The 27,055-nt window shown below is 39.6% G+C and overlaps 2 long non-coding RNA genes across 3 annotated transcripts in view; both read right to left on the bottom strand.

Moving 5' to 3' along the window:
• Nucleotides 1-2,621: 2,621 nt before the first annotated feature.
• Nucleotides 2,622-27,055, bottom strand: part of LOC129397512 (uncharacterized) — a 29,838-nt gene continuing 5,404 nt past the window's right edge. For both annotated transcript variants that reach the window (XR_008624997.2, XR_010111879.1), the window contains exon 3: nt 2,622-2,868. This is a non-coding gene — a long non-coding RNA (uncharacterized LOC129397512). The remainder of the gene's footprint in view (nt 2,869-27,055) is intronic.
• LOC117976491 (uncharacterized) lies at nt 9,788-23,238 on the bottom strand. Its single transcript, XR_008624996.2, has 3 exons — nt 20,517-23,238; nt 19,867-19,939; nt 9,788-14,878 (listed from the first exon to the last, which is right to left on the bottom strand). It is a non-coding gene; the product is annotated as an uncharacterized LOC117976491 (long non-coding RNA).

Genomic DNA, 27,055 nt, shown 5'->3' with positions numbered 1-27,055 from the left:
TGAGAAAATGGCTTATCTTAGATTCACATATATAGACACAATTGGTGATAAGAGAGATCAATATGGGTAAAGGAAATTTTCCACCTTCTCAGCTTTCTTTCACGAGCCAAATCTGAAGGCTATGAAGGAGATGGAAAATTTCAAAAAATACTCATTCACCCAGCACATCACTGAGCAGGAGAACATTTCTGAAACAAGAAAGAAGAATCATTAATAATGACTTGCTAAAATAAAAAGTATTTTTCTAGAGGCAGTGCCCTGAGCTGACACAGAATTGAGTGACTCTGACTCCACAGCTTGGATTAAATCATCAAATTGGGTCCTCTGGCGTAGAGGAGGATGAGGTTTTGTGCAGGGGTTCGTATCTATTACTATAGGAACCATGCCAGCCACCTGCCCGCAAGGGTGGCTTCCCCAGAATGCTACTGAGATTTTCTTTGCTTTTTCTGCTCACCACCTCCTACCACCAATGGAGAAGACAAGTGCTGAATCCCTCTGTGCTTTGTCTCCTGAGGCTACTCTGAAAAAGGAAGCAAAGCTGCCCCTCTGTTGGCAGAAGTCTACTCCTGTTGTCCTCAGATGTTACTTACCTTTCTAGACATCAATTTCCTCATTTGTGAAGTAGGAATAGTTCACTCCTTTGGATTGTTGTGGGGATGAAATTATTTTATACACACACACACAAAATAGCACACACAACACTATTTTGTGTGTGTGCGCATGCACATACATGCGTGTCTAGGACAAAAACATTTCTGAATAAGTTCAGATACTCTCCCCATACCTCACTTTATTAAAAGTAGAAGAACTGAAGGAAGGAAATATTATTACCCTGTTCAAAACGCATATTGATTCTCTACAGCCTACGAGATTAAGAACAAACCCTGTCCAATATTCAAGACCTTCCTTGGTCCGGTCCTGGATTCCCTTCTCAGCTACCTTTCCCATGATTCTGCATCTCTCGCTAGTCACTGAACATGATCTACACTTGCTGACCTTTATGCTTTTCTCATACCTTTCTCTCTACTTGCACCAGTCTCTCTAAATTTTGCCTAAATCTTATCTACCAGTTTAGTCTCAGAATGTGGAAATTCTATATAAATCAAATTTCAGGAATAGTTATGGGTAATAGTATTTCATTCCATCAATGTAACTTATCATTTGCTGTGGGCGAAACTCCAGTTTAAGAATGTTTCTTAATGTTATCAAACCATCTGTGTATAACTTGATGGATTTCTACAAGGTACACATGCTCACATAACTACCTCCCAGATCAAGAAATAGAGTTTTAGAAATACCCAAGAAGCCTCCCTTGTGCCCCTTTCTAATCTGTACCCCCTTCTTCAAAGGTAGCTGTTGTAGTGATATATCATAGGTTGGCTTTTGTATTTTTAAAAATTTTATATAAATGGAATCATACAACATATATTCTTTTGTGTATGGATGATTTTGACTAATGTTTATGATATGTATTCATATTTTTACATATAGCAGTTCATTATTTATCATGGCTTCATAGCGTTCAGTCACATAAAAATACTACTAACCATTTTATAGTGTTAACGGGCATTTTGGTTGTTTCCAATTTGGAGTTATAATGAACAATGTCATATGAACATTTTTATATTGATATTTTTGTCTACATGTGTACATGTTTTTGTGAGCTATATATAGGAGTGAAATTGCTAGGCATAGGGTATGCCTAGTTTAAATTTAGTGAATACTGCTAGTTTTCCAAAGTGGTTGTATCTGTTTACACCCCCACAGAATATAGAATTTCAAGTGTTTTCTGTCTTCACCAACACTCATTATTGTATGTCTTTTTCATTACAGTCATTTTAGCAGATGTACAGTGGTGCTTTATTATGGTTTTTTCATTTTCTGGATGACTCATGATTTTGAGCTCCTTTTCATGTTTACTGGATATTTAGTATTCTCTCCTGTGAACTGCCTATTCGAATTCCTTGCCCCTTTTGCTATTGGGTTAAGACTGTATAGCTTTTATGATTTCAACCCATTATTGCTGTATTGTCCCTCAGTGATTAAAATCTTACCTGTCTTATAGACCCTTTTATATAAAGCATGTGTAGAATTTCATCAGTAATTGTTTTAGAGTCCCTCAGGGCAGCCTAGAGTTGCAGCTTGAGCAGAAGGATCTCTGTATTTTGAACCTATAAGAGTTCTTCTGATATTTTATCTGACTCCAGTAAAGAAAGTTTGTTTTTTTTAAATTATGTATAGTGAGTATTGAAAATTAAAATAAACGAAATGAATGAATCCAGGTATCAGTAGATAAAAAGTTTATTTCACAGACTTACCTTTTTAAAAAGATACATCAAAAAAAAATTGAGATGGGATTGTTCCCTTGACCTTGACTCCCTTCATGGGCGGGAACTAGGGTGGCTCGGTTCACTCAGCCTGCCACTGGCCACTCCTCACAAGAGGGAGTGTGTGAGCAAGTGAGCGCAGGAAACAGAGGGAACAAATGCTGGAACCAGCCGGTCACTCCTGTCTGGCAGAAGCAGGCTCTGTGCAGGCCCCGCAGCAGCATCCAAGCCCCTGCCCTCTTGGCACCCGAGTTCTTGTCTGGCGCCCCGGAAGAATCAGGTCACACAAACGGATTGAAGGGTAGTATACACGGAGGATTTTATTGGGCAATAAGCGTGGCTCTCAGTGGGATGGGGAATTGGAAAGGAGGTAGTGCAGGAAGAAGGTGATGTTTCCCTGAAGCCACACCATCTGAAGTTAGCCATGTCTATCCTTAGTCTCTGATGTTCAGTTGCTGCTTCTCGGCTTGACGCTCAGCCACTTGTATCCCCGATGCTCAGCAGCTTGTGTTCCTGACGCTCAGCAGATTGTATCTGCCAGCTGAAATATTTTTGTGAACACAGGAAAGGGGCGTGGCAGGCCAAAAAAGCAACATTTGGGTGGAAAAACAGGGTCAGCTGTTTTCATTTAGGGCGATGGTTCCAGGCTTAAGGGTGGGGTTTGGCCAGGATCCCAGCCATGCTAGATCAATATGATAATTGACCTCTAGGCAGGGGATAATGGCAAATAGGAGGCAGGCCTAACTTGCATCTCCCACTTAGATGGACAGAATAGCATGTGGAGACTCACATTGTGAACTTTTGCTCCAAGAACCACTGGAGAAACATACCATGAAAACCAAAAGAATTCACAGACCCTTTGAAAAAAGCAGCTTGCTGCTGTAAACTCCAGGAGGCAGCTGAAAAACTGCGGGTGCCCAAAGCACGAGGCGGGAGAGTCTACCTCTGAACACACATCCTCACTGGAGAGTCTGAAAATCCAGATCACAGGAGAAGAATTTAACCTTACCTGGAGCTGAAACGAATTTAGAAAGCTGGGAGAAATATAAAAGTAGAAGCAGCAGCATGAAGAGCCCTGTAGGCACTCCCAGGCCCCAAGAAAGCCCAGGGAACCCATTTCTGACTTTATCTCACAGAAGTCCTTGAGGAGGGCTGTCAGTGGAGTTGGGGAAGGACCACAGGGAGAAGGAAACTTCCAGCTGCTTTGTAATAATTTCAACCAAGCATGAATTTTCCAGGGCAGAATCTGGGGGTGAATGGGAAGTGCAATCACAGAAGCCATGGTGAGGAGGGGCAAAACCTGAAAACCCTGCTTGCTTTCTTGGGCGCGGGGTTGGGGGGTTGGGGAGGGTGGCGGCGCTTGTAGCCTGGAGCAAGTTCCCAGTCCTGCTTACCAGCTGCCTGGATATAAACTCGGTGCTGTTGGGGGAGCATGGTGGGAGTGAGACTGGCCTAACTGGCTGTGTGGGAGCTGGGTGGGGCCTGTCACTGCGGCAACCTCCCACTTCCCTGGTGACCTGCAGCCATAATCCCCCTAGGGATATAACTCCGTCAGTCTGAGAAACACAGCCCCATCCCCACAGTGGCCACAGCAAGCCCCACCCAAGGAAAGTCTGAGCTCAGACACACTTAACCCTTCCCCCACCTATGGTCTTTCTCTACGCGCTATGGCAGCCGAAGTCATAATCTCTTGAGAGCTCTATGGCACCACCCACCACCTGAGAAACCTCAGTATTTATCTAGGCTACCCTAGGGCAAGCTTGTATCCTTCCTATAATACTGCAGCGGATGCTTTCTTCAAAGCGCCACCTCCTGGCTGGAGGCCAACCAACACAAACCATTACAGCAACTCATAAAAGAACAACCCTGCCCCAAGAAAGGAGAAAACAATAGCTAACTCCACTGCCTGTGACATCGTGGCTAACTAGAGGTCCTGAGTCTGCCCACGTGACAACTTTACTGCCAGCACAACCAGCATTCGAGAACACCTGAGCATTAAACAAAACTACAACTAAGGTCCCACACAGAGTCCACCTCACTTCCCTGCTACCACCACCAGAGCAGGTGCTGGTATCCATGGCTGAGAGACCTGAAGATGGATCACATCACAGGACTCTTTGCAGACACTCCGCAGTACAAGCTCAGAGCCCAGTAAGCCCGCTGGGTGGCTAGACCCAGAAGAGAAATAACAATCACTGCAGTTTTGCATTCAGGAAGCTCCACCCCTAGGGGAAGGGGGAGGGCACCACATCAAGGAAGCACCCCATGGGACAAAAGAATCTGGAGTGCAGCCCTTGAGTCCCAGATCTTCCCTCTGTCATAGTCTACCCAAATGAGAAAAAAACAGATAAACAATTCTGGTAATATGACAAAACAAGGTTCTTTGACACCCCCAAAAGATCACAGTAGCTCACCAGCAATGGATGTAAGCCAAGAAGAAATCTCTGAATTTCCAGAAAAAGAATTCAGAAGGCCAATTGTTTTTCCTGATAAATACAGTTTTATTCATCTCATGATATTTCTAGGGATATTTTTATGTACCTGTTATATTTTAGCACCCATGATAGCCACACCCTAAATCTAGCTCTGAACACGCTATCAAATTAATTAAATTGTAGCAATCACTAACACGTGGGTTGACTACGTGCCAGGCATTTTACATATATATAATATATATTTTTTAAATTATACTTTAAGTTCTAGGGTACATGTGCACAATGTGCAGGTTTGTTACATATGTATACATGTGCCATGTTGGTGTGCTGCACCCATTAACTTGTCATTTACATTAGGTATATCTCCTAATGCTATCCCTCCCCCCTCCCCCAACCCCACAACAGTCCCTGGTGTGTGATGTTCCCCTTCCTGTGTCCAAGTGTTCTCATTGTTCAATTCCCACCTATGAGTGAAAACATGCAGTGTTTGGTGTTCTGTACTTGCGATAGTTTGCTGAGAATTATGTTTTCCAGCTTCATCCATGTCCCTACAAAGGACATGAATTAATCCTTTTTTATGGCTGCATAGTATTCCATGGTGTATATGTGCCACATTTTCTTAATCCAGTCTATCACTGATGGACATTTGGGTTGGTTCCAAGTCTTTGCTATTGTGAATAGTAAAGACACAATAACGTATATGTGCATGTGTCTTTATAGCATACAATAAACGTATGTGTGCATGTGTCTTTATAGCAACATGATTTATAATCCTTTGGGTATATACCCAGTAATGGGATGGCTGGGTCAAATGGTATTTCTAGTTCTAGATCCTTGAGGAGTTGCCACACTGTCTTTCACATGGTTGAACTAGTTTACAGTCCCACCAACAGTGTAAAAGTGTTCCTATTTCTCCACATCCTCTCCAGCACCTGTTGTTTCCTGACTTTTTAATGATCGCCATTCTAACTGGTGTGAGATGGTATCTCATTGTGGTTTTGATTTGCATTTCTCTGATGGCAGAAGGCCAATTATTAAGCTACTCAAGGAAGCATCAGAGAAAGGTGAATACCAACTTAAAGAAATTTTTAAAATGTTGCAGGATATAGACAGAAAAATCTCCAGAGAAATAGACAGCATAAATAAAAAACAATCACAACTTCTAGAAATGAAGAACACACTGAGAGAAATGCAAAATACACCAGAAAGTCAACAATAGAATCAAACAAGTAGAAGAGAGAACTTCAGAGCTCAAAGACAAGGCTTTTGAATTAACCCAATACAACAAGGACAAAGAAAAAGGAATTAAAAAAAATGAATAAAGCCTCCAAGAAGTTTGGGATTATGTTAAACAACCAAACCGAAGAATAATTGGTGTTCCCGAGGAAGAAGATAAATCTAAAAGTTTGGAAAACATATTTGAGGGAATAATTGAGGGAAATTTCTTGACCTTGCTAGAGATCTAGATATTCAAATACAAGAAGCTCAACGGACTCCCAGGAAATTCATTGCAAAAAGATCATCACCTAGGCACACAGTCATCAGGTTATCTAAAGTCAAGATGAAGGAAAGAATCTTAAGAGCTTTCAGGCAAAAGCATCAGGTAACCTATAAAGGAAGACCTATCAGATTAACAGGAGATTTCTCAAGAGAAACCCTACAAGCTAGAAGGGATTGGGGTCCTATCTTTGGCCTCCTTAAACAAAACAATTATCAGCCAAGAATGTTGTATACAGTGAAACTAAGCTTCATAAATAAGGAAAGATACAGTCTTTTTCAGAAAAACAAATGCTGAGAGAATTCACCACTACTAAGCCCATACTACAAGAACTGCTAAAAGGAGCTCTAAGTCTTGAAATAAATCCTTGAAATACACCAAAATAGAACCTCCTTAAAGCATAAATCTTACAGGGCCTATAACACAATAATAAAATGAAAACAAAACAAGGTATTCAGACAACAACTAGCATGATGAATAGAAAAGTACCTCACATCTCAATATTAACATGGAAAGTAAATGGCCTAAATGCTCCACTTAAAAGACACAGAATGGCAGAATGGATAAGAATTCACTAACCATGTATGTGCTATCTTCAAGAGACTCACCTAATAAATAAAGACTCACAAAAACTTAAAGGAGTGAAAAAAATATATTCCATGAAAATTGACACCAAAAGCAAGCAGAAGTAGCTATTCTTATATCAGAAAAAATGAACATTAAAGCAACAACAGTTTAAAAAGACAAAAAGGGACATTATATAATGATAAAATTTGTAGTTCAACAGGAAAATATCACAATCCTAAATTTATATGCACCTAACACTGGTGCTCCCAAATTTATAAAACAATTACTATTAGACCTAAGAAATGAGATAGATGGCAACACAATAATAGTGGGGATTTCAGTACTCCATTGACAGCACTAGACAGGTCATCAAGACAGAAAGTCAACAAAGAAACAATGGACTTAAACTATACATTAGAACAGGCCGGGCACAGCGGCTCACACACCTGCAATCCCAGCACTTTGGGAGGCCAAGGAGGGTGGATCATTTGAGGTCAGGAGTTCGAGACCAGCCTGGTCAACATGGTGAAATCCTGTCTCTACTAAAGATACTAAAATTTGCTGGGCATGGTGGTGCATGCCTGTAATCCTAGCTATTCAGGAGGCTGAGACAGGAGAATTGCTTGAACATGGGAGGCGGAGTTGCAGTGAGCCAAGATCACACCACTGTACTCCAGCCTGGGTGACAGAGTGAGACTCCGACTCAAAAAAAATAAAAAAATTAAAATAAAATAAAAATAAACTATACCCTAGAGCAAATGCACTTAATAGATATTTACAGAACATTCTACCTAACAACTGCAGAATATACATTCTATTCATTAGCACATGAAACATTCTCCAAAATAGACCACATGATAGGCCACAAAACAAGTCTCAATAAATATAAGAAAATTCTACCAAGTACTCTCTCAGACCACAGTGGAATAAAAATGGAAATTCTCTCTAAAAAGAACCCTAAAAACCATGCAAATATATGGAAATTAAATAACCTGCTCCTAAATGATCATTGGATCAAAAATGAAATCAAGATGGAAATTTGAAAATTCTTTGAACTGAAAGATAATAGTGACACATCCTATCAAAACCTCTGGGAAATGGCAAAGGCAGTGCTAAGAGGAAAGTTTATATTTTTAAGTGCCTACATCAAAAAGTCTAAAAGAGCACAAATAGACAATCTAAGGTCACACCTCAAGAAACTGGAGAAACAAGAACAAACCAAACCAAAACACAGCAGAAGAAAAGAAATAACAAAGATCAGAGCAGAACTAAATGAAACTGAAATAAACAAACAAAAAATACAAAAAACGAATGAAACAAAAAGCTTGTTCTTTGGAAAGATAAATAAAATTGATAGACCATTAGTGAGATTAACCAAGAAAAGAAGAGCGAGGATCCAAATAAGCTCAATTAGAAACAAAACAGGAGATATCACAACTGATACCACAGAAATAGATCATTCAAGGCTACCATGAACACCTTTATGTGCATAAACTAGAAAACCTAGAGGAGATACATAAATTCCTGGAAATACACAACCCTCCTAGATTAAGCCAGCAAGAAATAGAAACTCTGACCACACCAATAACAAGCAGCAAGACTGAAATGGTAATTTAAAAATTGCCACACACACACACACACACACACACACACACACACACACACACAAAGTCCAGGACCAGATGGATTCACAGCTGGTGCTGAATTCTGTCTGATGTTCAAAGAATAGTTGGTACCAATCCTATCGACACTATTCCACAAGATAAAGAGGGAATACTCCCTAAATTATTCTATGAAGCCAGTATCACCCTGATACCAAAACCAGGAAAGGACATAACAGAAAAAGAAAACTACAGGCCACTATCCCTAATGAATATAGATGCAAAAATCCTTAACAAAATACTAGTGAATTGAATCCAACAGCATATCTAAAAGATAATCCAACGTGATCAAGTGGGTTTCATACCAGGGATTCAGGGATGGTTTAACATATGCAAGTCAATAAATGTGATACACCACATAAACAGAATTAAAAACAAAAATCACATTATCATCTCAATAGATGCAAAAAAAAGCATTTGACAAAACCCAGCATCCCTTTATGATTAAAACCCTCAGCAAAATTGGCATAGAAGGGACATATCTTAATGTAATAAAAGCCATTTATGACAAACCCACAGCCGACATAACACTGAATAAAGTTGAAAGCACTCCTCCCGAGAACTGGAATAAGGACGCCCACTCTCACCATTTCTAATCAACACAGTATTAGAAGTCCTAGCGAGAGCAATCAGACAAGAGAAAAAAATAAAGGGCATCCAAATTGGTGAAGAGGAAGTCAAACTGTTGCTGTCTGAGGATGATATGCTCATATACCTAGAAAATCATAAAGACTCCTCCAAAAAGCTCTTAGAACTGATAAATGAATTTAGCAAAATTTCGGGATAAAAAATTAATGTACACAAATCAGTAGTTCTGCTATGCACCAACAGTAACCAAGCTGAGAATCAAATACAAAAGTCACCCCCTTTAATAACAGCTGAAAAAAACCAACCTAGAAATATGCCTAACCAAGGAGGTGAAATACCTCTACAAGGAAAACTACAAAACACTGCTGAAAGAAATCACAGATGACACAAACCAATGGAAAAACATCCCATGCTCATGGATGGATAGAATCAATATGATGAAAATGACCATACTGCCAAAAGGAATATACAAATTTAAAACAATTCCTATCAAAATACCATCATCATTCTTCACAGAATTAGAAAAACATCCTAAAATTCATATGCAACCAAAAGAGAAGCTGCATAGCCAAAGGAAGATTAAGTAAAAAGAACAAATCTGGAGGCATCACATTACCTGACTTCAAACTACACTACAAGACTATAGTCACCAAAGTAGTATGGTACTGGCATAAAAATAGACACATAGACCAGTGAAACAGAATAGGGAGCCCAGAAATGAAGCCAAATACTTGCGGCCAACAGATCTTTGACAAACTAAGCAAAAACATTTAAGTGGAGAAGGGACACCCTATTCAACAGATGGTGCTGGGATAACTGGCAAGCCACATGTAGAAGAATGAAATTGGCTCCCTCTCCCTCTCCCTCATCTCCCACTTTCCACGGTCTCCCTCTGATGCCGCTCCCTCATCTCCCACTTTCCACGGTCTCCCTCTGATGCCGAGCCGAGGCTGGACTGTACTGCCGCCATCTTGGCTCACTGCAACCTCCCTGCCTGATTCTCCTGCCTCAGCCTGCCGAGTGCCTGGGATTGCAGGCACGCGCCGCCACGCCTGACTGGTTTTTGTATTTTTTGGTGGAGACGGGGTTTCACCCTGTTGGCTGGGCTGGTATCCAGCTCCTGACCCCGAGTGATCTGCCCACCTGGGCCTCCCGAGGTGCTGGGATTGCAGACGGAGTCCCGCTCACTCAGTGCTCAATGTTGCCCAGGCTGGAGTGCAGTGGCGTGATCTCGGCTCGCTACAATCTCCACCTCCCAGCCGCCTGCCTTGGCCTCCCAAAGTGCCGAGATTGCAGCCTCTGCCTGGCCACCACCCGTCTGGGAAGTGAGAAGCGTCTCTGCCTGGCTGCCCATTGTCTGGGATGTGAGGAGCCCCTCTGCCCGGCTGCCCAGTCTGGGAAGTGAGGAGCGCCTCTTCCCGGCCGCCATCCCGTCTAGGAAGTGAGGAGCGTCTCTGCCCAGCCGCCCATTGTCTGAGATGTGGGGAGCGCCTCTGCCCCGCCGCCCCGTCTGGGATGTGAGGAGCGCCTCTGCCTGGCCGTGACCCCGTCTGGGATCTGAGGAGTGTCTCTGCCCGACCGCCACCCCGTCTGGGAGGTGAGGAGCGTCTCTGCCTGGCTGCCCCATCTGAGAAGTGAGGAGCCCCTCCAGCCCGGCAGCCGCCCCCTCTGGGAAGTGAGGACCGTCTCCGCCCGGCAGCTGCCCTGTCCAGGAGGTGGGGGACAGCCCCCGCCCGGCCAGCCGCCCCGTCCGGGAGGGAGGTGGGGGGCAGCCCTCGCCCGGCCAGCTGCCCCGTCCGGGAGGGAGGTGGGGGTCAGCCCCCGCCCAGCCAGCCGCCCCGTCCGGGAGGGAGATGGGGGGCAGCCCCTGCCCGGCCAGCCGCCCCGTCCGGCCGCCGCCCCATCTGGGAAGTGAGGAGCCCCTCTGCCGGGCCGCCACCCCGTCTGGGAGGTGTACCCAACAGCTCATTGAGAACGGGCCATGATGATGATGGCGGTTTTGTCCAATAGAAAAGGGGGAAATGTGGGGAAAAGAAAGAGAGATCAGATTGTTACTGTGTCTGTGTAGAAAGAAATAGACATAGGAGACTCCATTTTGTTCGGTACTAAGAAAAATTCTTCTGCCTTGGGATGCTGTTAATTTATAACCTTACCCTCAACCCCGTGCTCTCTGAAATATGTGCTGTGTCCACTCAGGGTTAAATGGATTAAGGGCGGTGCAAGATGTGCTTTGTTAAACAGATGCTTGAAGGCAGCATGCTCGTTAAGAGTCATCACCACTCCCTAATTTCAAGTACCCAGGGACACAAACACTGCGAAAGGCGGCAGGGTCCTCTGCCTAGGAAAACCAGAGACCCTTGTTCACATGTTTATCTGCTGACCTTCCGTCCACTATTGTCCTATGACCCTGCCAAATCCCCCTCTCTGAGAAACACCCAAGAATGATCAATAAATACTAAAAAAAAAAAAAAAAAAAAAAAGAAATGACTTGCTCTGCCAAATATTAACAAGTATCATAAATATCTGTTACTCTAAAAGGATGGTTCAAAATAAAAAAATAAAAAATAAAAAAAAAGAAGAATGAAACTGGATCCTCAACTCTCACATTAAACAAAAATCAACTCAACACGGACCTTAAATCTTAAGACCTGAAACCATAAAAAATCTAGAATATAACATCAGAAAAACTCTTCTAGACATTGACTTAGGCAAAGACTTCATAACCAAGAACCCAAAAGAAAATGCAACAAAAACAAAGATAAACAGATGGGACTTAATTAAACTAAAAGGCTTCTGAAGAGCAAAAGAAATAATCAGCAGAGTAAACAGACAACTCATAGAGTGGGAGAAAATATTTGCAAACAATGCATCCGACAAAGGACTAATACCCAGAATCTACAAGGAATTCAAACAAATCAGCAAGAAAAAAAAAATCTCATCAAAAAGTGGCCTAAGAACATGACTAGACAATTCTCAAAAGAAGTTATACAAGTGGCCATATGTAAAAATGCTAAACATCTCTAATTATTAGGGAAATACAAATCAAAACCTCAATATGATACAAGCTTACTCCTAAAAGAATGGCCATAATTTTAAAAATAATAATAATAATAGATGTTGGCATGGATGTGGTGAAAAGGGAACACATTTACACTGCTGTGGGAATGTAAATTAGTACAACCACTATGGAAAACTGTGTGGAGATTCCTTAAAGAACTAAAAGTTGATCTACCATTTAAGCCAGCAATTACACTACTAGATATCTACCCAGAGGAAAAGAAGTCATTATATGAAAAAGACACTTATACAAGCATGTTTATAGCAGCACCATTTGCAATTGCAAAAATATGGAACCAGTCCAAATGCCCATCAACCAACAAGTGAATAAATAAAATGTGATATATATATATATGTAAAAAAGCAGCCCCAGAAATATGTGTACACACCATGGAATACTACTGAGCCATAAAAAGGAATGAAATAACGGCATTTGGAGCAACCTGGATGGAAGTGGAGGCCATTATTCTAAGTGAAGTAACTCACAAACATCGTATGTTTTCACTTACAAGGGGAAGCTAAGCTATGGGGATGCAAAGACATAAGAATGACACAGTGGACTTGGGGACTCAAGGGGAAAGGTGAGAGTGGGGCGAGAGATAAAAGACTACACACTGGGTACAGTGTGCACTGCTCAGGTGATGGGTGCACAAAAATCTCAGAGATCACCACTAAAGAACTTGTCCATTTCATCAAATACCACCTGTTCCCCAAAAACCTATTGAAATAAAAAAACTGATAAAAAATAAAAAGATATACCAGGTTAATTTTTATTTCATCAAACACTAGCAAAAAGTTTTTCAAGACCTGGGCCATGGTTTACTTATTTCTAGTAAGTGCCCACATAATATTCTAGGACAAACAAAATAAAACAAAACAAAAACCTCTGCTGAAGTCATTGAGAATCATTATAATAAGCTCCACAATTAAATACCAATCCTACTCAAGTATGTAAGGGCAAAAAAACTATGATCACTTTGAATATCTATATGTAAATAAAAAAGTAAAAGAATCAGAGCTGAAAGGAAAAAGGATATTTATTTTCCAGGTTTCTACGTGATGAGCACAGTCTTGTATCAGGACAAGGTCTAGTATCAAAGCCAAATGCTTTTGATAGAAGACACAAGGCATAAATGAGATAGATCTAGAGAGGCACATAATATTATGGCTCTGGCTATGATGAATAATGAATTTTGGACTTACTTTCCAAATGAATAACTCTAAAAATGTATAAATACATAAAGCATCAATTTTTAGATGTTGGATAAGAGGTAGCACAAGGCAGTGATCCTTAAGAAGAAAACACAGGAGGTGAGCTCAACATTCACCACAGGTTCTGCTTGAGGACAACACAAAAGGCAGTGGTCATGCTGGATGGAGAAAACACAAACTAGAGGTTAGTAATGCTGGGGTAGCTCAGATTTGTGGTACTAATGAGGCAGGAGCTCTGTAAACAAGCAGCCCCAGAAACATATGTAGAAGTCTCCTTGGTTTTTTGGGTGAAAACTAAGTTGCACAAACATGTAGGAAGACTCTACAAGGACATGGCATGGAATCGCTGCTGGGGTTGTGGGGGGCAGTGCTCTAGCCAGAAGAAAATGCAAGAGCTTGCACAAAACTGGGAGATGTTGGGATTCCTACCAGCCAAAGTGGAAAGGCTTTGCTGAACACTCAATGTAAACAATTGAATGCTAGAAAGGCCACTCTTTAGGACTGAAGACCATAGCATAGAGTGAGGGCTACTCTAGACTTGCTCTAACAAAGCCTAAAGCCAAGTCACCCCAGGATCAAAATGACTCACTAGTAAGTTAACTACTTGCTAGAACAAAACTCAGTACCTTTTGAAGGAGATGGCATAATCCAGACTTTCTTTAACATAGCAATTGATACATCTAATGTATGATTAAAAAAAAAACACTAAATACAAGAATAGCAAAATTAGTGTTAATTACACATACACACACCTAAATGAAAACAGATTCAAGATGACATAGATGTTTAAATTAGCAGAAAAATATTTTTAAACTATTATAAATATGCTCAAGGGTTTCAAGAAAACTATACATATAATAAGTGAGCAGATGTGGAAATCTCAGCAGAAAAATGGAAACTATAACAAAATCAAATGGAAATTATAGAATTGAGAGTACAACATCTGAAAGGAAATATGTACTTGAAGGGATTAATAGCAGATTGGATACTGTAAAAGTAAAGATTATTTACTGAAACAATAGAAACAATTCAAACTGATTTACAAAGAGAAAAAAAATCAATAAGAAGAACCCCAGAGACATATGGAACAACATAAAGCAATATATACATATAACTGAAGAGAAAAGAGAGAGAGAAGAGATAGACTGGAGCAAAAAAAAATGTTTGAAAAAATAATAGCAAATATTTTTCTAAATTGTTAAAAACAAATCAACCTACAATCCAAAAATTTCAACAATCCTGAGCAAGATAAACACAAGGAAAACCATACAGGCACATTATGTCAAACTACTGAAGACCAAAGCCTTTTTTGAAACAAACAAAAGTCTTTAAAATAACCTGAAAAATATAGTCACAATACATAAAAAGGAACATTGAGAAGAATGGCAGTTGATTTTTCATCAGAATCACTGGAGGACCTGGCCAGGCATGGTGGCTCACACCCGTAATCCCAGCATTTTGGGAGACCGAGGCAGGTGGATTGCTCGGGTCCAGGAGTTCAATATCAGCCTGGGCAACATGGTGAAACCTCATCTACAAAAAATACAAAAATTAGCTGGACATAGTGGTACACACCTGTAGTCCCAGCGACTTGGGAGGCTCAAGTGGGAGAATCGCTTGAGCCCAGGAGGCCAAGGTTGTAGGGAGTGAAGATCATGCCACTGCACTCCAGCCTTGGCAAGAGTGAGACCCCGTGTCAAAAACAAAAACAAACAAAACAAAAACAAAAACACAATGCAAACAAAAAATGATGGAGGACCCAAGACAAAGGAACAACATGTGTAAAGTGCTGAAAAAACTCCCAAAAAACTTCCTAAAATTTCACATGCAGGGAGAATATCCTTCAAAAGTGAATGCAAAGTAGAGAAACCCATGAAGTAGATTGATTCAATTCATATAATTGAAATGAAAAAAAAAAATATGACTTAGAAAAGAAATACGACCTCAGATCTACTGTAGGGCAAGTGCTTCCCCTAGTCAATGAGATCTGCTGCCTCCTGCTGGCTCTTCTCAATGTATGGGATTTACTGTTGGTTATTTCTTGCTATCCTTAAGATAAAGCTTTGGAGGCCGTTTCATTTCATGTAGTATTTGTTTTCACGGGAAATTCTAATGTTTCATTTGCTACTCAATTCTTGGTTGCCTCAACATATGCTTTTTTTCTATACTAGACCAAGAATAAATTATTGGATTGTTTTTATTTATTTATTGAGACAGAATCTCACTCTGTCACCCAGGCTGGAGTGCAGTGGTGCGATCTCGGCTCATTGCAACCTCTGCCTCCCAGGTTCAAGCGATTCTTCTGCCTCAGCCTCCCAAGTAGCTGGGACTACAGGTGCACGCCACCACACCCTGCTAATTTTTGTTTTTAGTAAAGACAGGGTTTCACCATATTGGTCAGGCTGGTCTCAAACTCCTGACCTCGTGATTCACCCACCTCGGCCTTTCAAAGTGCTGTGATTACAGGCATGAGCCACCGTGCCAGGCTGGATTCCTTCATTTTTACATAAACAACCACTGTACTGTTCAATTACAGTTTCAGACTACAGGAAATATCTGACAGTCTTTCTTGGGTTTTTCAGACAAAGTTCAATTCTCTAAAGGGTACAAAAGGAAGGATACAGAACTTAGCATTATTTTTTAGAGCAAACATGCAGGGGCAAGCTTCTAGAACCCCCTCCCTGATTCTGTTGGAGGGGAGGGGAAGGAAGCACAGATGTTGCTAAGTCCAAGTAAGTGAGGGTCATGTGAAGCTTGATTAATCCCCTCCAGTAGTTCTGTCTATAGACTAATCAGGATATGTCTTCATCTGAGTCAGGTGCATCTCATCAATCTCTGGCCCAGCCAATGTACAACGTCACTTCCGAGTTCAGTGCAGTGTACAGAGGCTTAGACATAATAACCATTTTTCTCCTTCAGCCACTCCCTCTCCAAGGGTGATACAGCTTGGTCTGAAAACTTTCTTGAAATTTAAAGCTGCAGAACTAAAACAAGGTCACTTACCAAAATGCTTCATGGAGTTATGCCAATAGACCCTTAAAATAGCCATAGAACCTGTTTTTTTTTTCTATTTTATCTTCTTTAATAATAGTGTTTGAGAATTATGGATGTTGGCCCCATATGGGGGAAAAATGTACTTATGTTTTCTGAAATTATTGTGATTCATGAATTACATAATTTTAGGATGATAGACCTGAAAAGGACTCTGAAGCTCAGCTGTTTTAATGCCCAATTTTCAAATTATAGAAAAGAGACTTAGGGACATCAGTGATTTTTTCCAGGGCAAATATCTTAGGAGCAGAATTAGGACTAAAACTTGACTAGGAGTCCTTTCTCCAACAAGATACTATCCAAGCCACCCAGCAGATTTCGTAACTGTAACATGCCAACCTCACTTCCCTATAAACATGCAGTTTTCCTCACTGATTAGTAGACAAATATCTAGTTTCCTTCTGTGGGAGTGGGGAGGGGAGCCCACTACAGGTTCATCTCAAACCAAATGTATCTTTCCATTTTTTTGTAAATTGACAATTTATAAATGCATATATTTATGGGGTACAAAGTGATATTATGATTTATGAATATAATGTGCAATAATTAAATCAAGCTAATTAACATATCTCCTCAAATTTTTTTTGTGATGAGAACATTTGAAATTTACTCTTAGCAATTTTGAAATGTAGAATACACTATTATTAACTATATTTATCATACTGTACAATAGCTCTCAAGAAAAAATAACATTTTCTCCTGAGATTTTGTACCCTTTGACCATCATCTCCACATTCTCCTCACCCTCCAGACTCTGTAACCACCATTCTGTTCTCTGCTTCTGAGTTCAATTGTTTTGGATTCTACATGTAAGTGGGAATATGCAGTATTTATCTTTCTGTGCCTGCTTATTTCACTTAGCATAATGTTTCCCAATTCCATCTATATTGTCACAAATGACAGAATCTTTAAGGCTGAAAAATATTCCATTTTGTATATATACACCACTTTTTTGTTAATCCATTCATCTGTTGATGAACATCTAGATTAATTCTGTAACTTGGCTATTTTGAATAGTAGTGCAAGGAACATGGGAGTGCAGACATCTTTTTGACAAACTGATTTCCAATATTTTGAGTCAATACCCAGAGGTGGAACTGCTAGGTCATATGGTAATTATAATTTTAGATTTTTGAGGAAACTTCCTACAGTTTTCCATAAAGACTGTACTAATTTACATTTCTACCAACTGTATACAAGAGGGACCCTTTTTTCCACAAATCTTCCTAACACTTGTTCTCTTTCAGCTTTTTGATAATAGCCATTCTGACAAGTGTGAGATGATACAGAGATTTTAATTTGAATTTTCTGAATGATGAGCAATGTTGAGCATTTTTTCATATATCTGTTGGCCATTTATATATCTTCTTTTGAGAAATGTTTATTCAGGTCCCTTGCCCATTTTTTAGTTGGGTTTTTTTTGTTTTCTTGCTATTGAGTTGAGTTCCTTACATATTTTGGATATTAGCCCCTTATTGGAAGTACAGCTTGCAAATATTTTCTCCCAATCCATAGGTTGTCTCTTTACACTGCTAAATGTTTTCTTTGCAGTGAAGAACCTTTTTAGTTTGATACAGTCCCATTTGTCTATTTTTACTTTTGTTGCTTGAGCACTGGGGGTTAAAAAAAGTCCAAAAAACTATTGCCCAGATCAATGTAATGTAGTTTTTCCCTTTTATTTTAGTCTATATTTAGTATCCCTAGGCCGGGTGCAGTGGCTCATGCCTGTACTCCCAGCACTTTGGGAGGCCAAGGTGGGCAGATCACAAGGTCATGAGATCAAGACCATCCTATCCAACATGGTGAAACCCCGTCTCTACTAAAATACAAAAGATTAGCTGGGCATGGTGGTGCATGCCTATAGTCCCAGCTACTTGGGAGGCTGAGGCAGGAGAATCACTTGAACTCAGGAGGCAGAGGTTGCAGTGAGCTGAGATCACGCCACCGCACTCCAGCCTGGAGACAGAGCAAGACTCCGTCTCAAAAACAAACAAACAAAAAATTAGTATCCCTAATCTGAAAATCTGAAATTTGAAATGCTCCAAAATCTGAAACGTTTTTAGTTTTGGTGTGGCGCTCAAAGGAAATTCTCACTGGAGTATTTTGGATTTTGGATGTTTGGGTTAGGGATGCTCAACCATTAAATGTAATGCAAATATTCCAGAATAAAAAAAACAAAATCCAAAACACTTCCATTCCCAAGTATTTTGAATGAGGGATACTCAACCTGCAGTACTTTTACAATTTCGAGTCTTACATTTAAGTCTTTAATCCATTTTGAGTTGATTTTTGCATATGATGTAAGAGTCCAATTTAATTCTTCTGTATATGGATGCCCAGTTTTTACAAGACTCTTTTATTGAAGAGACTATCCTTTCCCCATTGTGTATTCTTGACTTTTTTTTCTGAAGATCAATTGACCTTACATACATGTACCCATTTCTTGGGTCTCCATTCTGTTCTATTAGTCAATGTGTGTATTTTTTTGGCAGTACCAAACTGTTTAAATTACCATAGCTTTGTAGTATAGTTTAAAATCAGGTATTGTGTTGCCTCCAGCTTTGCTGTTTTTGTTAGTGATTGCCTTTACTATTCAAAATTTTTCTGGTTCCATATCAGTTTTAGACTATCTTTTCTATTCTATAAAAAAAATGACATTGTAATTCTGATAAGGATTGCTTCAAATCTGTATATTGCTTTGGGTAGTATGGACATTTTAACAATATAATTCTTCCAATCAATGAATTGATTGGAAGGGGTATCTTTCCATTTGTGTCTTTGATTTTTTCATTAACATTTTATAGTTTTCAGTGTATAGGCCCTTCTCCTGGGTTAAATTTATTCCTAAGCTTTTTTTTTTTTGGTGGCTATTGTCAATGGGATTGTTCTTTTGATTTCTTTTCCAGATAGACTGTTGTTAGTGTATAGAAATGCTGATTTTTGTGTGTTGATTTTGCATCCTGCAACTTTATTTAATCTATTTATTAGTTTCAATAGTTTTTTTGAGTCTTTAGATTTTTCTATATATAAGACCATGTCATCAACAAACAGTGATAATTTCACCTTTTCCTTTTCTCTATGGATGTCTTGTTTCTTTTTTTGCCTAATTGCTCTCATAAAGACTTCCAGACAGGAAAAACGAGAGCTGTGAATTCCCAGGCAATTCCCTTGAACTCAAGCTGGAATCAGTGGCTCACCCTTATGAATTGGAACATGCATATTTAGGGTATGTACACAGCTGAGTTGAAGATCCAAGAAAGAGTATTCATCACTGTTTCACTGTGCATCGTTTTGATTATTAGTGAGAATGTTTTTCTATATGTTACTACATAAACATTTCCTCCATGTTTGTCATTTGTTTTCCAGTGGAGGCTCATTGGCAAAATAATTTCCAAAGGAACCCTTGAGAAATGCAGTGGAGGGCTAAAAGGGAATAAGCGGAAATGTAAGCTCAGAAAGGTTACTCTCACCTCATCCACACCGTCCTTCTTAAATTTCACGCTGAGATAGAACAGTATATTCCAGCATATTTCAAATATCATACTGTAATCAATATAAGAAATTGTTACAATATTTTCTATTCTTTTTGTCATACTAAGTCTTTGAAATCTGGTGTATATTTCATACTTATAGCACATCTCAGTGCAGATGTTAAATTTTCATCAGAAATGCTTGTAGTAAGATTTCATAAAATTTACAGTTTAAAAAATAGATTTATATACCCAAATTGTTTCAAACATACTTAGAAGTTTTCCAATAACTGAATCATGTACTAACACATCAGCTCCCTTTAAAATTTGCATGTACATTTGCAAAACTAGTTTATCCTTTTAGAAAAATGGCTTTGACTTTGAAGTAAATGTATTTCATCTTCCAAGCTGTTTGTCCAAGTTAACTCACCAACTCTTATATATTAGCATCAAATTCAAAGGGATAGGATATAAATAGCATCTCTAAATTTATAAATATTAACAACCTTTTCATATTTTTCTTGTGTTTGCTAATTTATATAACATTGCTGATGACAACTAAAATCTTGTGCATTTTGATTCATATTAGAGAAAATGTAAGAATCCTTATTATTTTTTATTATGAAAAGATTGAATTTCAATATACATACCTGACTAGCCGGGTCTTATGTGAGCTTTTCTTTTCCTTAGAGTTTCAAACTTAGCTGTTCATATGAGAAGTATAATATCAATGAGAAATCAGAAATAATATACTGCCATGTTTTATCTTTGATGATTGAATATTTAGCAAGCACTCCTTCTGTTTTTAAAAAAACTGGAATAGTATAGTATATCTCTGTAAAACTCTCCTAGTACTAAACCAACATGCAACTTTTGTCCCATTCTCAACTCTCCTGTTTTTCCTTCCACCAAGTTTTTGCTCTTCTCCCCTTCTCAAGGGAGAAGAATTGCTAATCCAGTTAGGTTTCAAGTTACTGATTGGACCACATTTCTTAGTGGGTGCTTCCTTCATTTTTCAGTGCCATGTAGATACTCTCTCTTCCATTTCCTTTTTCTTTACAGCTAATGAACTGCCTCCTCACAGATGACTAGCCATCTTGTTCTCTCTCTGTTACTCCTTTTCACTTAAGTGGGTAAGCTGATTTAGAACTTCCTGCTTCAGGACAGGCGCGGTGGCTCACGCCTGTAATCCCAGTACTTTCGCAGGCCGAGGTAGGCGGATCACGAGGTCAGGACTTTTTTTTTTTTTTGAGACGGAGTCTCGCTCTGCCCCCCCAGGCTGGAGTGCAGTGGCGTGATCTCGGCTCACTGCAAGCTCCGCCTCCCAGGTTCACGCCATTCTCCTGCCTCAGCCTCCCGAGTAGCTGGGACTACGGGCACCCGCCACCATGCCTGGCTAATTTTTTTTTTTTTTTTTTTTTTTTTTGTATTTTTAGTAGAGACGGGGTTTCACTGTGTTAGCCAGGATGGTCTCGATCTCCGAGGTCAGGAATTTGAGACCAGCCTGCCCAACATGGCGAAACCCCGTCTCTACTAAAAATACAAAAAATTAGCCGGGCATGGTGGCAGGCACCTGTAATCCCAGCTACTTGGGAGGCTGAGGCAGGAGAATTGCTTGAACCCAGGAGGCGGAGGTTGCAGTGAGCCACGCCACTGCACTCCAGTGTGGGTGACAAGAGCGAAACTCCGTTTCAAACAAACAAAAAAAAAGAACTTCCTGCTTCAAAACATGCCTTGCCATCTTGTACTATCTTCCTCATTCATACACAAAGTAAAAATCCTTGGCTTGATCTCCAACATGCCACTGACTAGAAAGTGGAAATCCCAAGATCTGCAGGTTTAGGGAAAAACAGAGAGATCTGACGTGACCTTTAGGTTAGGCTACATGTCCCTACCTAGGTTTACTGGGGCACTAGACATATATTTAGCTAGGACTCTCAGATGCAAGTGAACAAATCTAATAGGAAGTACCTTAGGGGGTGGGGGAAATTTTATTGGCTCATATAATCAAATAATGCAAAGGGCGGGAATGTAGCTATTCTTGGAGACTTACTAGAACTGAATTATTTACCATTTGGACTTTATATCTTGCCTCTGCTTTCCTCAGCAAGACGGCCTCCTCTCAGACCAGCATCCTCTAGAAGACTGGAGTCATGGGCACTGGCATCTTTCCGCTTCAACTTCAGGTAAAAGAGTCTTTTTTCTTAATTTCTATTTGGAAAATCTCAAAAGGATCCTGAATGACCACATTTACATAATCTGCCCATCCCTGGCAGAGCTGGGTAAAGAAATAGTTCCCAAAAAGAAGTAGGGAATGCTGTCAGCAGGAGAAGGGAGGGGTTCTAGAGACACAAAACAAGAAGTACACATTACTGTAATTATCAAATACTAGCCCAACTAACAACGAAGTCCTTCTGTATTACTTTGTTCCCTCTGCTTAAAACCTTCGGTAACTTTATGAAGGCAATGTGACTGGGCTGAGTCAAGATTTCTGGAATTTCTGGAATCCTGAAGTTAAAATCAATATTTCACCTGCGCTTCTAGTGCAGGTCAAGAAATGAATATAAACTTTAGAATGTTTAGGATGGTTTGGAATGCTTTCGATGCATATGCTTTAAAAAAAAATAACAAAAAGGTGACAAAATCTGATTATCTAATTAATTAGGACTCTTTTTGTTGTTGTTGTCTATTAAAAGAGAAAAAATACAGACTGGCTGAAGCCAAAATAAAGCTATGGGCTCACATAACTGAAAATTCCAGGGATAATTTCACATCAGACACAGTTAGGTCCTGGGGCTCAAAGAGTGTTCTCAGAATCCAGTCTCCTTGTAGCCATCTCTTGTCTTTGTGTTCCTCTGTCTTGGCTCCTTTCACAGATAGATTGTACCCCCACTCTGACTATATGGCTGCCTACAGCTCCAAGCTTCCACTCTATCCTCTTACCAATCCGCAGTGGAAATAACTTGCATCTTTTCCTAAAGTTCCAATAAAAATCCTAGAATTGGGTCTAATTGCTTTTGATGATCTTGGCTTGGGCTATGTCTCTGGCGGGGTGGAGTCAACCCCACTGAAACCACATGAACTCAGAGAAGGAACCTGCAATTCCCTCTGTTGAGTCAGGGTGCTTTTATTAGAGAAAGGGCAAGTGATCCCTGGGAAAATGAAAATGATCAATCTCTGATATGCAGATAATTTGGGAACAAACAAACACACTATAATTTCCCCATCCAAATATAACTATTGTTAGTATTTTGGCAATATACTTACATTATTTTTCATATGTATTTTTTACATGGTTATAATTATAGTCTACTTAAAATTTTCTCCTGAATTGTCTAACATTCTATCATATACACTTTTCATGTCTCTCTATAATTTTCCAACCATTATTTTAATGGTTACACATAAAATAACTATAATTTACTCCCAGGGACACCAAGGTTGCTTCCTTTCCTTTAAAAGCTATAAATAAAGCTGTGATAAACATCATCATGCATACAGCTTTTTCTATTGCTTAGATGATTTTAGAGCAGTTGAATTTTCAAAAAGTTGAATTACTGAGTTAAAAGGTATATATATTTATGACTTCCCAAATTTTTCCCCTTTTCCAAAAAGGATAATGCTTATTCATAATGCTATCACAATATATAAGTAGTAATCATATCTAAAACGTTAAGTCCAAGAACACTGAAATGTTAAACTGAAGAAGGTAGTAAATTTCTCTGAGAGTAATAAAAATGCTTATGAAGAAGATATTTAACCCTTTGATTCTATACCAAATTTTTCAGAAATCAGTTATATCACACTGCTCAGTCATGTAGTTGCACATTTGTTCCTTTTGGAAAGTTATGTCAATCACAGAAGAACAAAAGTTGATAAGGACATTATTAAACAAAGTAATATAAATGACATGGCATGGGATTATAAATTTCAGCCATTCTCATTTCTCTAATATCTTCTGCACAGTGTAGATAATTAAGCATCTGGGCAAAAATTTACCCACAAGAACATATGTGACAATGTTGTTAATAATAACAACAAAATGGAGACATGTCTGCTGAGCTTTAGATGCCTATCTCTACCTGTTTGCTAAACATCTCCATCTCGATGTTTGAAGGCATTCTCAAAAGTTATGTCCAAATTAGAAATTATTCTGGGGCTTAGCATAGTGTCTAGCATGTAGAAAATGCTTAAATGTCTGTCTGATGAATGAATCAATACATGAATTTTTTCCAATAAATACACTTCACTTCCTATAATCCATTGTGCTAAATTGTTTTTCATCTACCCCGTTACGCAAACCAGAAACCTCATCATCCTGGAGTCCACCTTTTTTCCTCCCTTTTATTTGATTTGTCAACAAATTCTCCTGATTCCACTTTAGAAACATCCATTGTCTCTACTCTCCAAACCATGTCCATTGTCCTAGTTCGCCTCATCACCATCTCTCACTTGGATTATTACCACAGCTTCTTCCTTGGCCTCCTGCTTCTAGTCTTAGACTTCTTTTACTTTCCTAACTGTAAGCTTTCTAAAACTTAGAGCCAATTACACTACTCTTCTCAGAATCCCACAATGGCTCACCATACACAGGGCAAAATTTGAAACCATCTAGTACGGCTAATAAGACCCTTCATATTACTTGACCCCTGCCTATCTGCTTAGCCTCACCTCTCATCTCTCCACACATCCTGACCACACCTATTCCACTTCACCCTGCAGCAATACTGAACTTACCATAGACCTCTCAATTTTTACTGGTCTTTCATACTTCTGTACCTCTGCACATGATGTCGAAACTGCCTGATTAGAATGCCCTCTCTCTCTACTTAGAGAGGTTCACAGCAAATTTTCACTTTTTCTTCAATATTCAACTTAAGAGAAAGTCCTTTGGAAATATTAAAGAGGAGGTCAGGTGAGGACAGAATCAGCTATACATCTCTGGTGCGTAGCTATGTATAAAGGTACTGGTTGAAGCTATCAGAGTGGAAGAATTCTCGGGATGGCATGCAATGAGAGACAGGCTGTGGGCCATATTAGAATGTAGAGGAAGAAAAAACCCAAGAAAACTAAGAGGAGCACAGACAGATGCAATCTTCCAGAAGCCAAGAAAAAAGAAGAGTTTTAAACAGAATGAGGTAACAAAAACTGTCCGCTACAGCAGAGAAATGGAGTAAGATGATGATTTCAAAGCATTCATTGGCTTTGGTATTTAAAAGGCTTTCGCATAATCTTAGAGCAGTTTCAGTGGAAGGTGGGATCAAAATCTGACTACAGTAGATTAGTTGAAGAAGAAATGAAGTTGACAACTGTATACTATACTTTTCTCTCCAGGGCTCGAAAGAAAAAGATGGAAAATAAGCCATTGGGTGATGACTCGGGGGGTGGATGCTATAAAGGGATTTTTTTAAAAATAGGGAATATTAGTAAGTGCAGAGGAAGTGGGAATGATGAAAGATACAGTTCTGAGATAAAGATCCCCAAAGAGACTAAAAGGGATGAGATTAAGAGCACAAAGGAGGGGTGAGTCTTACACAGAAGGATCTTGGTCTCTGAGAATGCAGAAAAAGAGAAAAGGCTGGGTATGATTGGCAATCTCCAAAGTATTCCACAAGGCCTTGTCAAAGTTTACCAAATGATCAAAAGAAGATTTCTACATACTTCACAATTTTACTTCTGGCCAATTTTGGGAAAGAGAAGCAAGGATTTAATGAAATATATGAATACGGAAAATGACAGCTCCAAGTGACTACTTGGAAAGGAAATAGGAAAAGATAATGTGAGTTTGGAAATAATACCACAAGGTGATGGAAGGAGGGGAGAATAATACATGTGCTCTTTGGAGCCAGGCAAACCTGGGGGGAATGTTGTCCCTACCACATGCTAGCTCTGACCTTAAGCAAGTTACCTAACCTTCTCTCAGCCTGAGTTTCTTCTTCTAAAAGCAAGGTTAATAATGCTTGTCTCATGGGGTTGGAATGAGAATTAGAAATAATATATTAGTGCAAAACACTACTTTTTCTCACCTTCCCTTCCCTCACTTCCAGGACATATCACCTGAGACATTTGTTGATTATATTTGGGAGCTCTTCATTAAGGTGTGTGCTAGAGTTTTTAAAAGGTATATCCCACATATAGATAAAGATGGTTTACTTTAAAAAAGTGAAAATAGAAACACAAATAGGGTCAGGCAAGAAGAGGGTGAAAAGCAGAACTCATTGCTTGTGACTGTAAAGGATAATAGCAGAAAATATTAGAAACACTGTTTAAAGATAGTATTGATAACTGTAAGATTGGTGCAAAAGTAATTGTGCTTTTCACCATTAAAAGTAATGTATCCAGCACTTTGGGAGGCCGAGGCAGGCGGATCACGAGGTCAGGAGATCAAGACCATCTTGGCTAACACAGTGAAACCCCGTCTCTACTAAAAATACAAAAAATCAGCCAGGTGTGGTGGCGGGTGCCTGTAGTCCCAGCTACTCAGGAGGCTGAGGCAGGAGAATGGCATGAACCTGGGAGGCAGAGCTTGCAGTGAGCCTAGATCACGCCATTGTACTCCAGCCTGGGTGACAGAGCGAGAAAAAAAAAAAAAAGAATGTATCATTCCAATGGACTGGTTTTTATTACATTTCACTTTTCTTATTTATCATGTGTCAGATATTGTGCTAGGAATTTTTAAAAATAAGTTCATACACGGTTCTCATAATGGCTCTCCAAGGAAGGTACCTTTATTCGCAACTATGTGATGAAGATACTGAGTGTTATGGATTGAATTTTGTCCCCCGAAAAGTGACATGTGAAAGTCCTAACCCTCAGTACCTGAGAATGTGGTCTTATTTGGAAATACGGACATTGTAGATACAATAATTTGAGTTCATACTAGAATAGGGTGGGTTCCAAATGCAATGTGACTGGTGCCCTCATAAGAAGATGGTGAGACCCAGAGCACCCTGTGAAGACAGAGCATTGGAGTGATGTATCAGCAAGCCAAGGAACACCTGGGCCTCTAGAAGTTAGGAGATGGAAGAGATCCTCCTACAGAGCCTTCAGGAGAGCATGACCCTACTGACACCAATTTTGGACTTCTAGCCTCCAGAACTGTGATGTAATACATTTCTGTTGTTTTAAGCCACCCGGTTTTTGGTGCTTTCTTATGTCAGCCCTAGGAAACTAACACTGAGTCTTAAGG

The sequence above is a fragment of the Pan paniscus genome, chromosome 1, assembly GCF_029289425.2.
Source record: "Pan paniscus chromosome 1, NHGRI_mPanPan1-v2.0_pri, whole genome shotgun sequence".
Taxonomy (NCBI): domain Eukaryota; kingdom Metazoa; phylum Chordata; class Mammalia; order Primates; family Hominidae; genus Pan; species Pan paniscus.
Note: the sequence above shows the minus strand (reverse complement) of the source record. Positions and strands in the feature narration are given on the sequence as shown.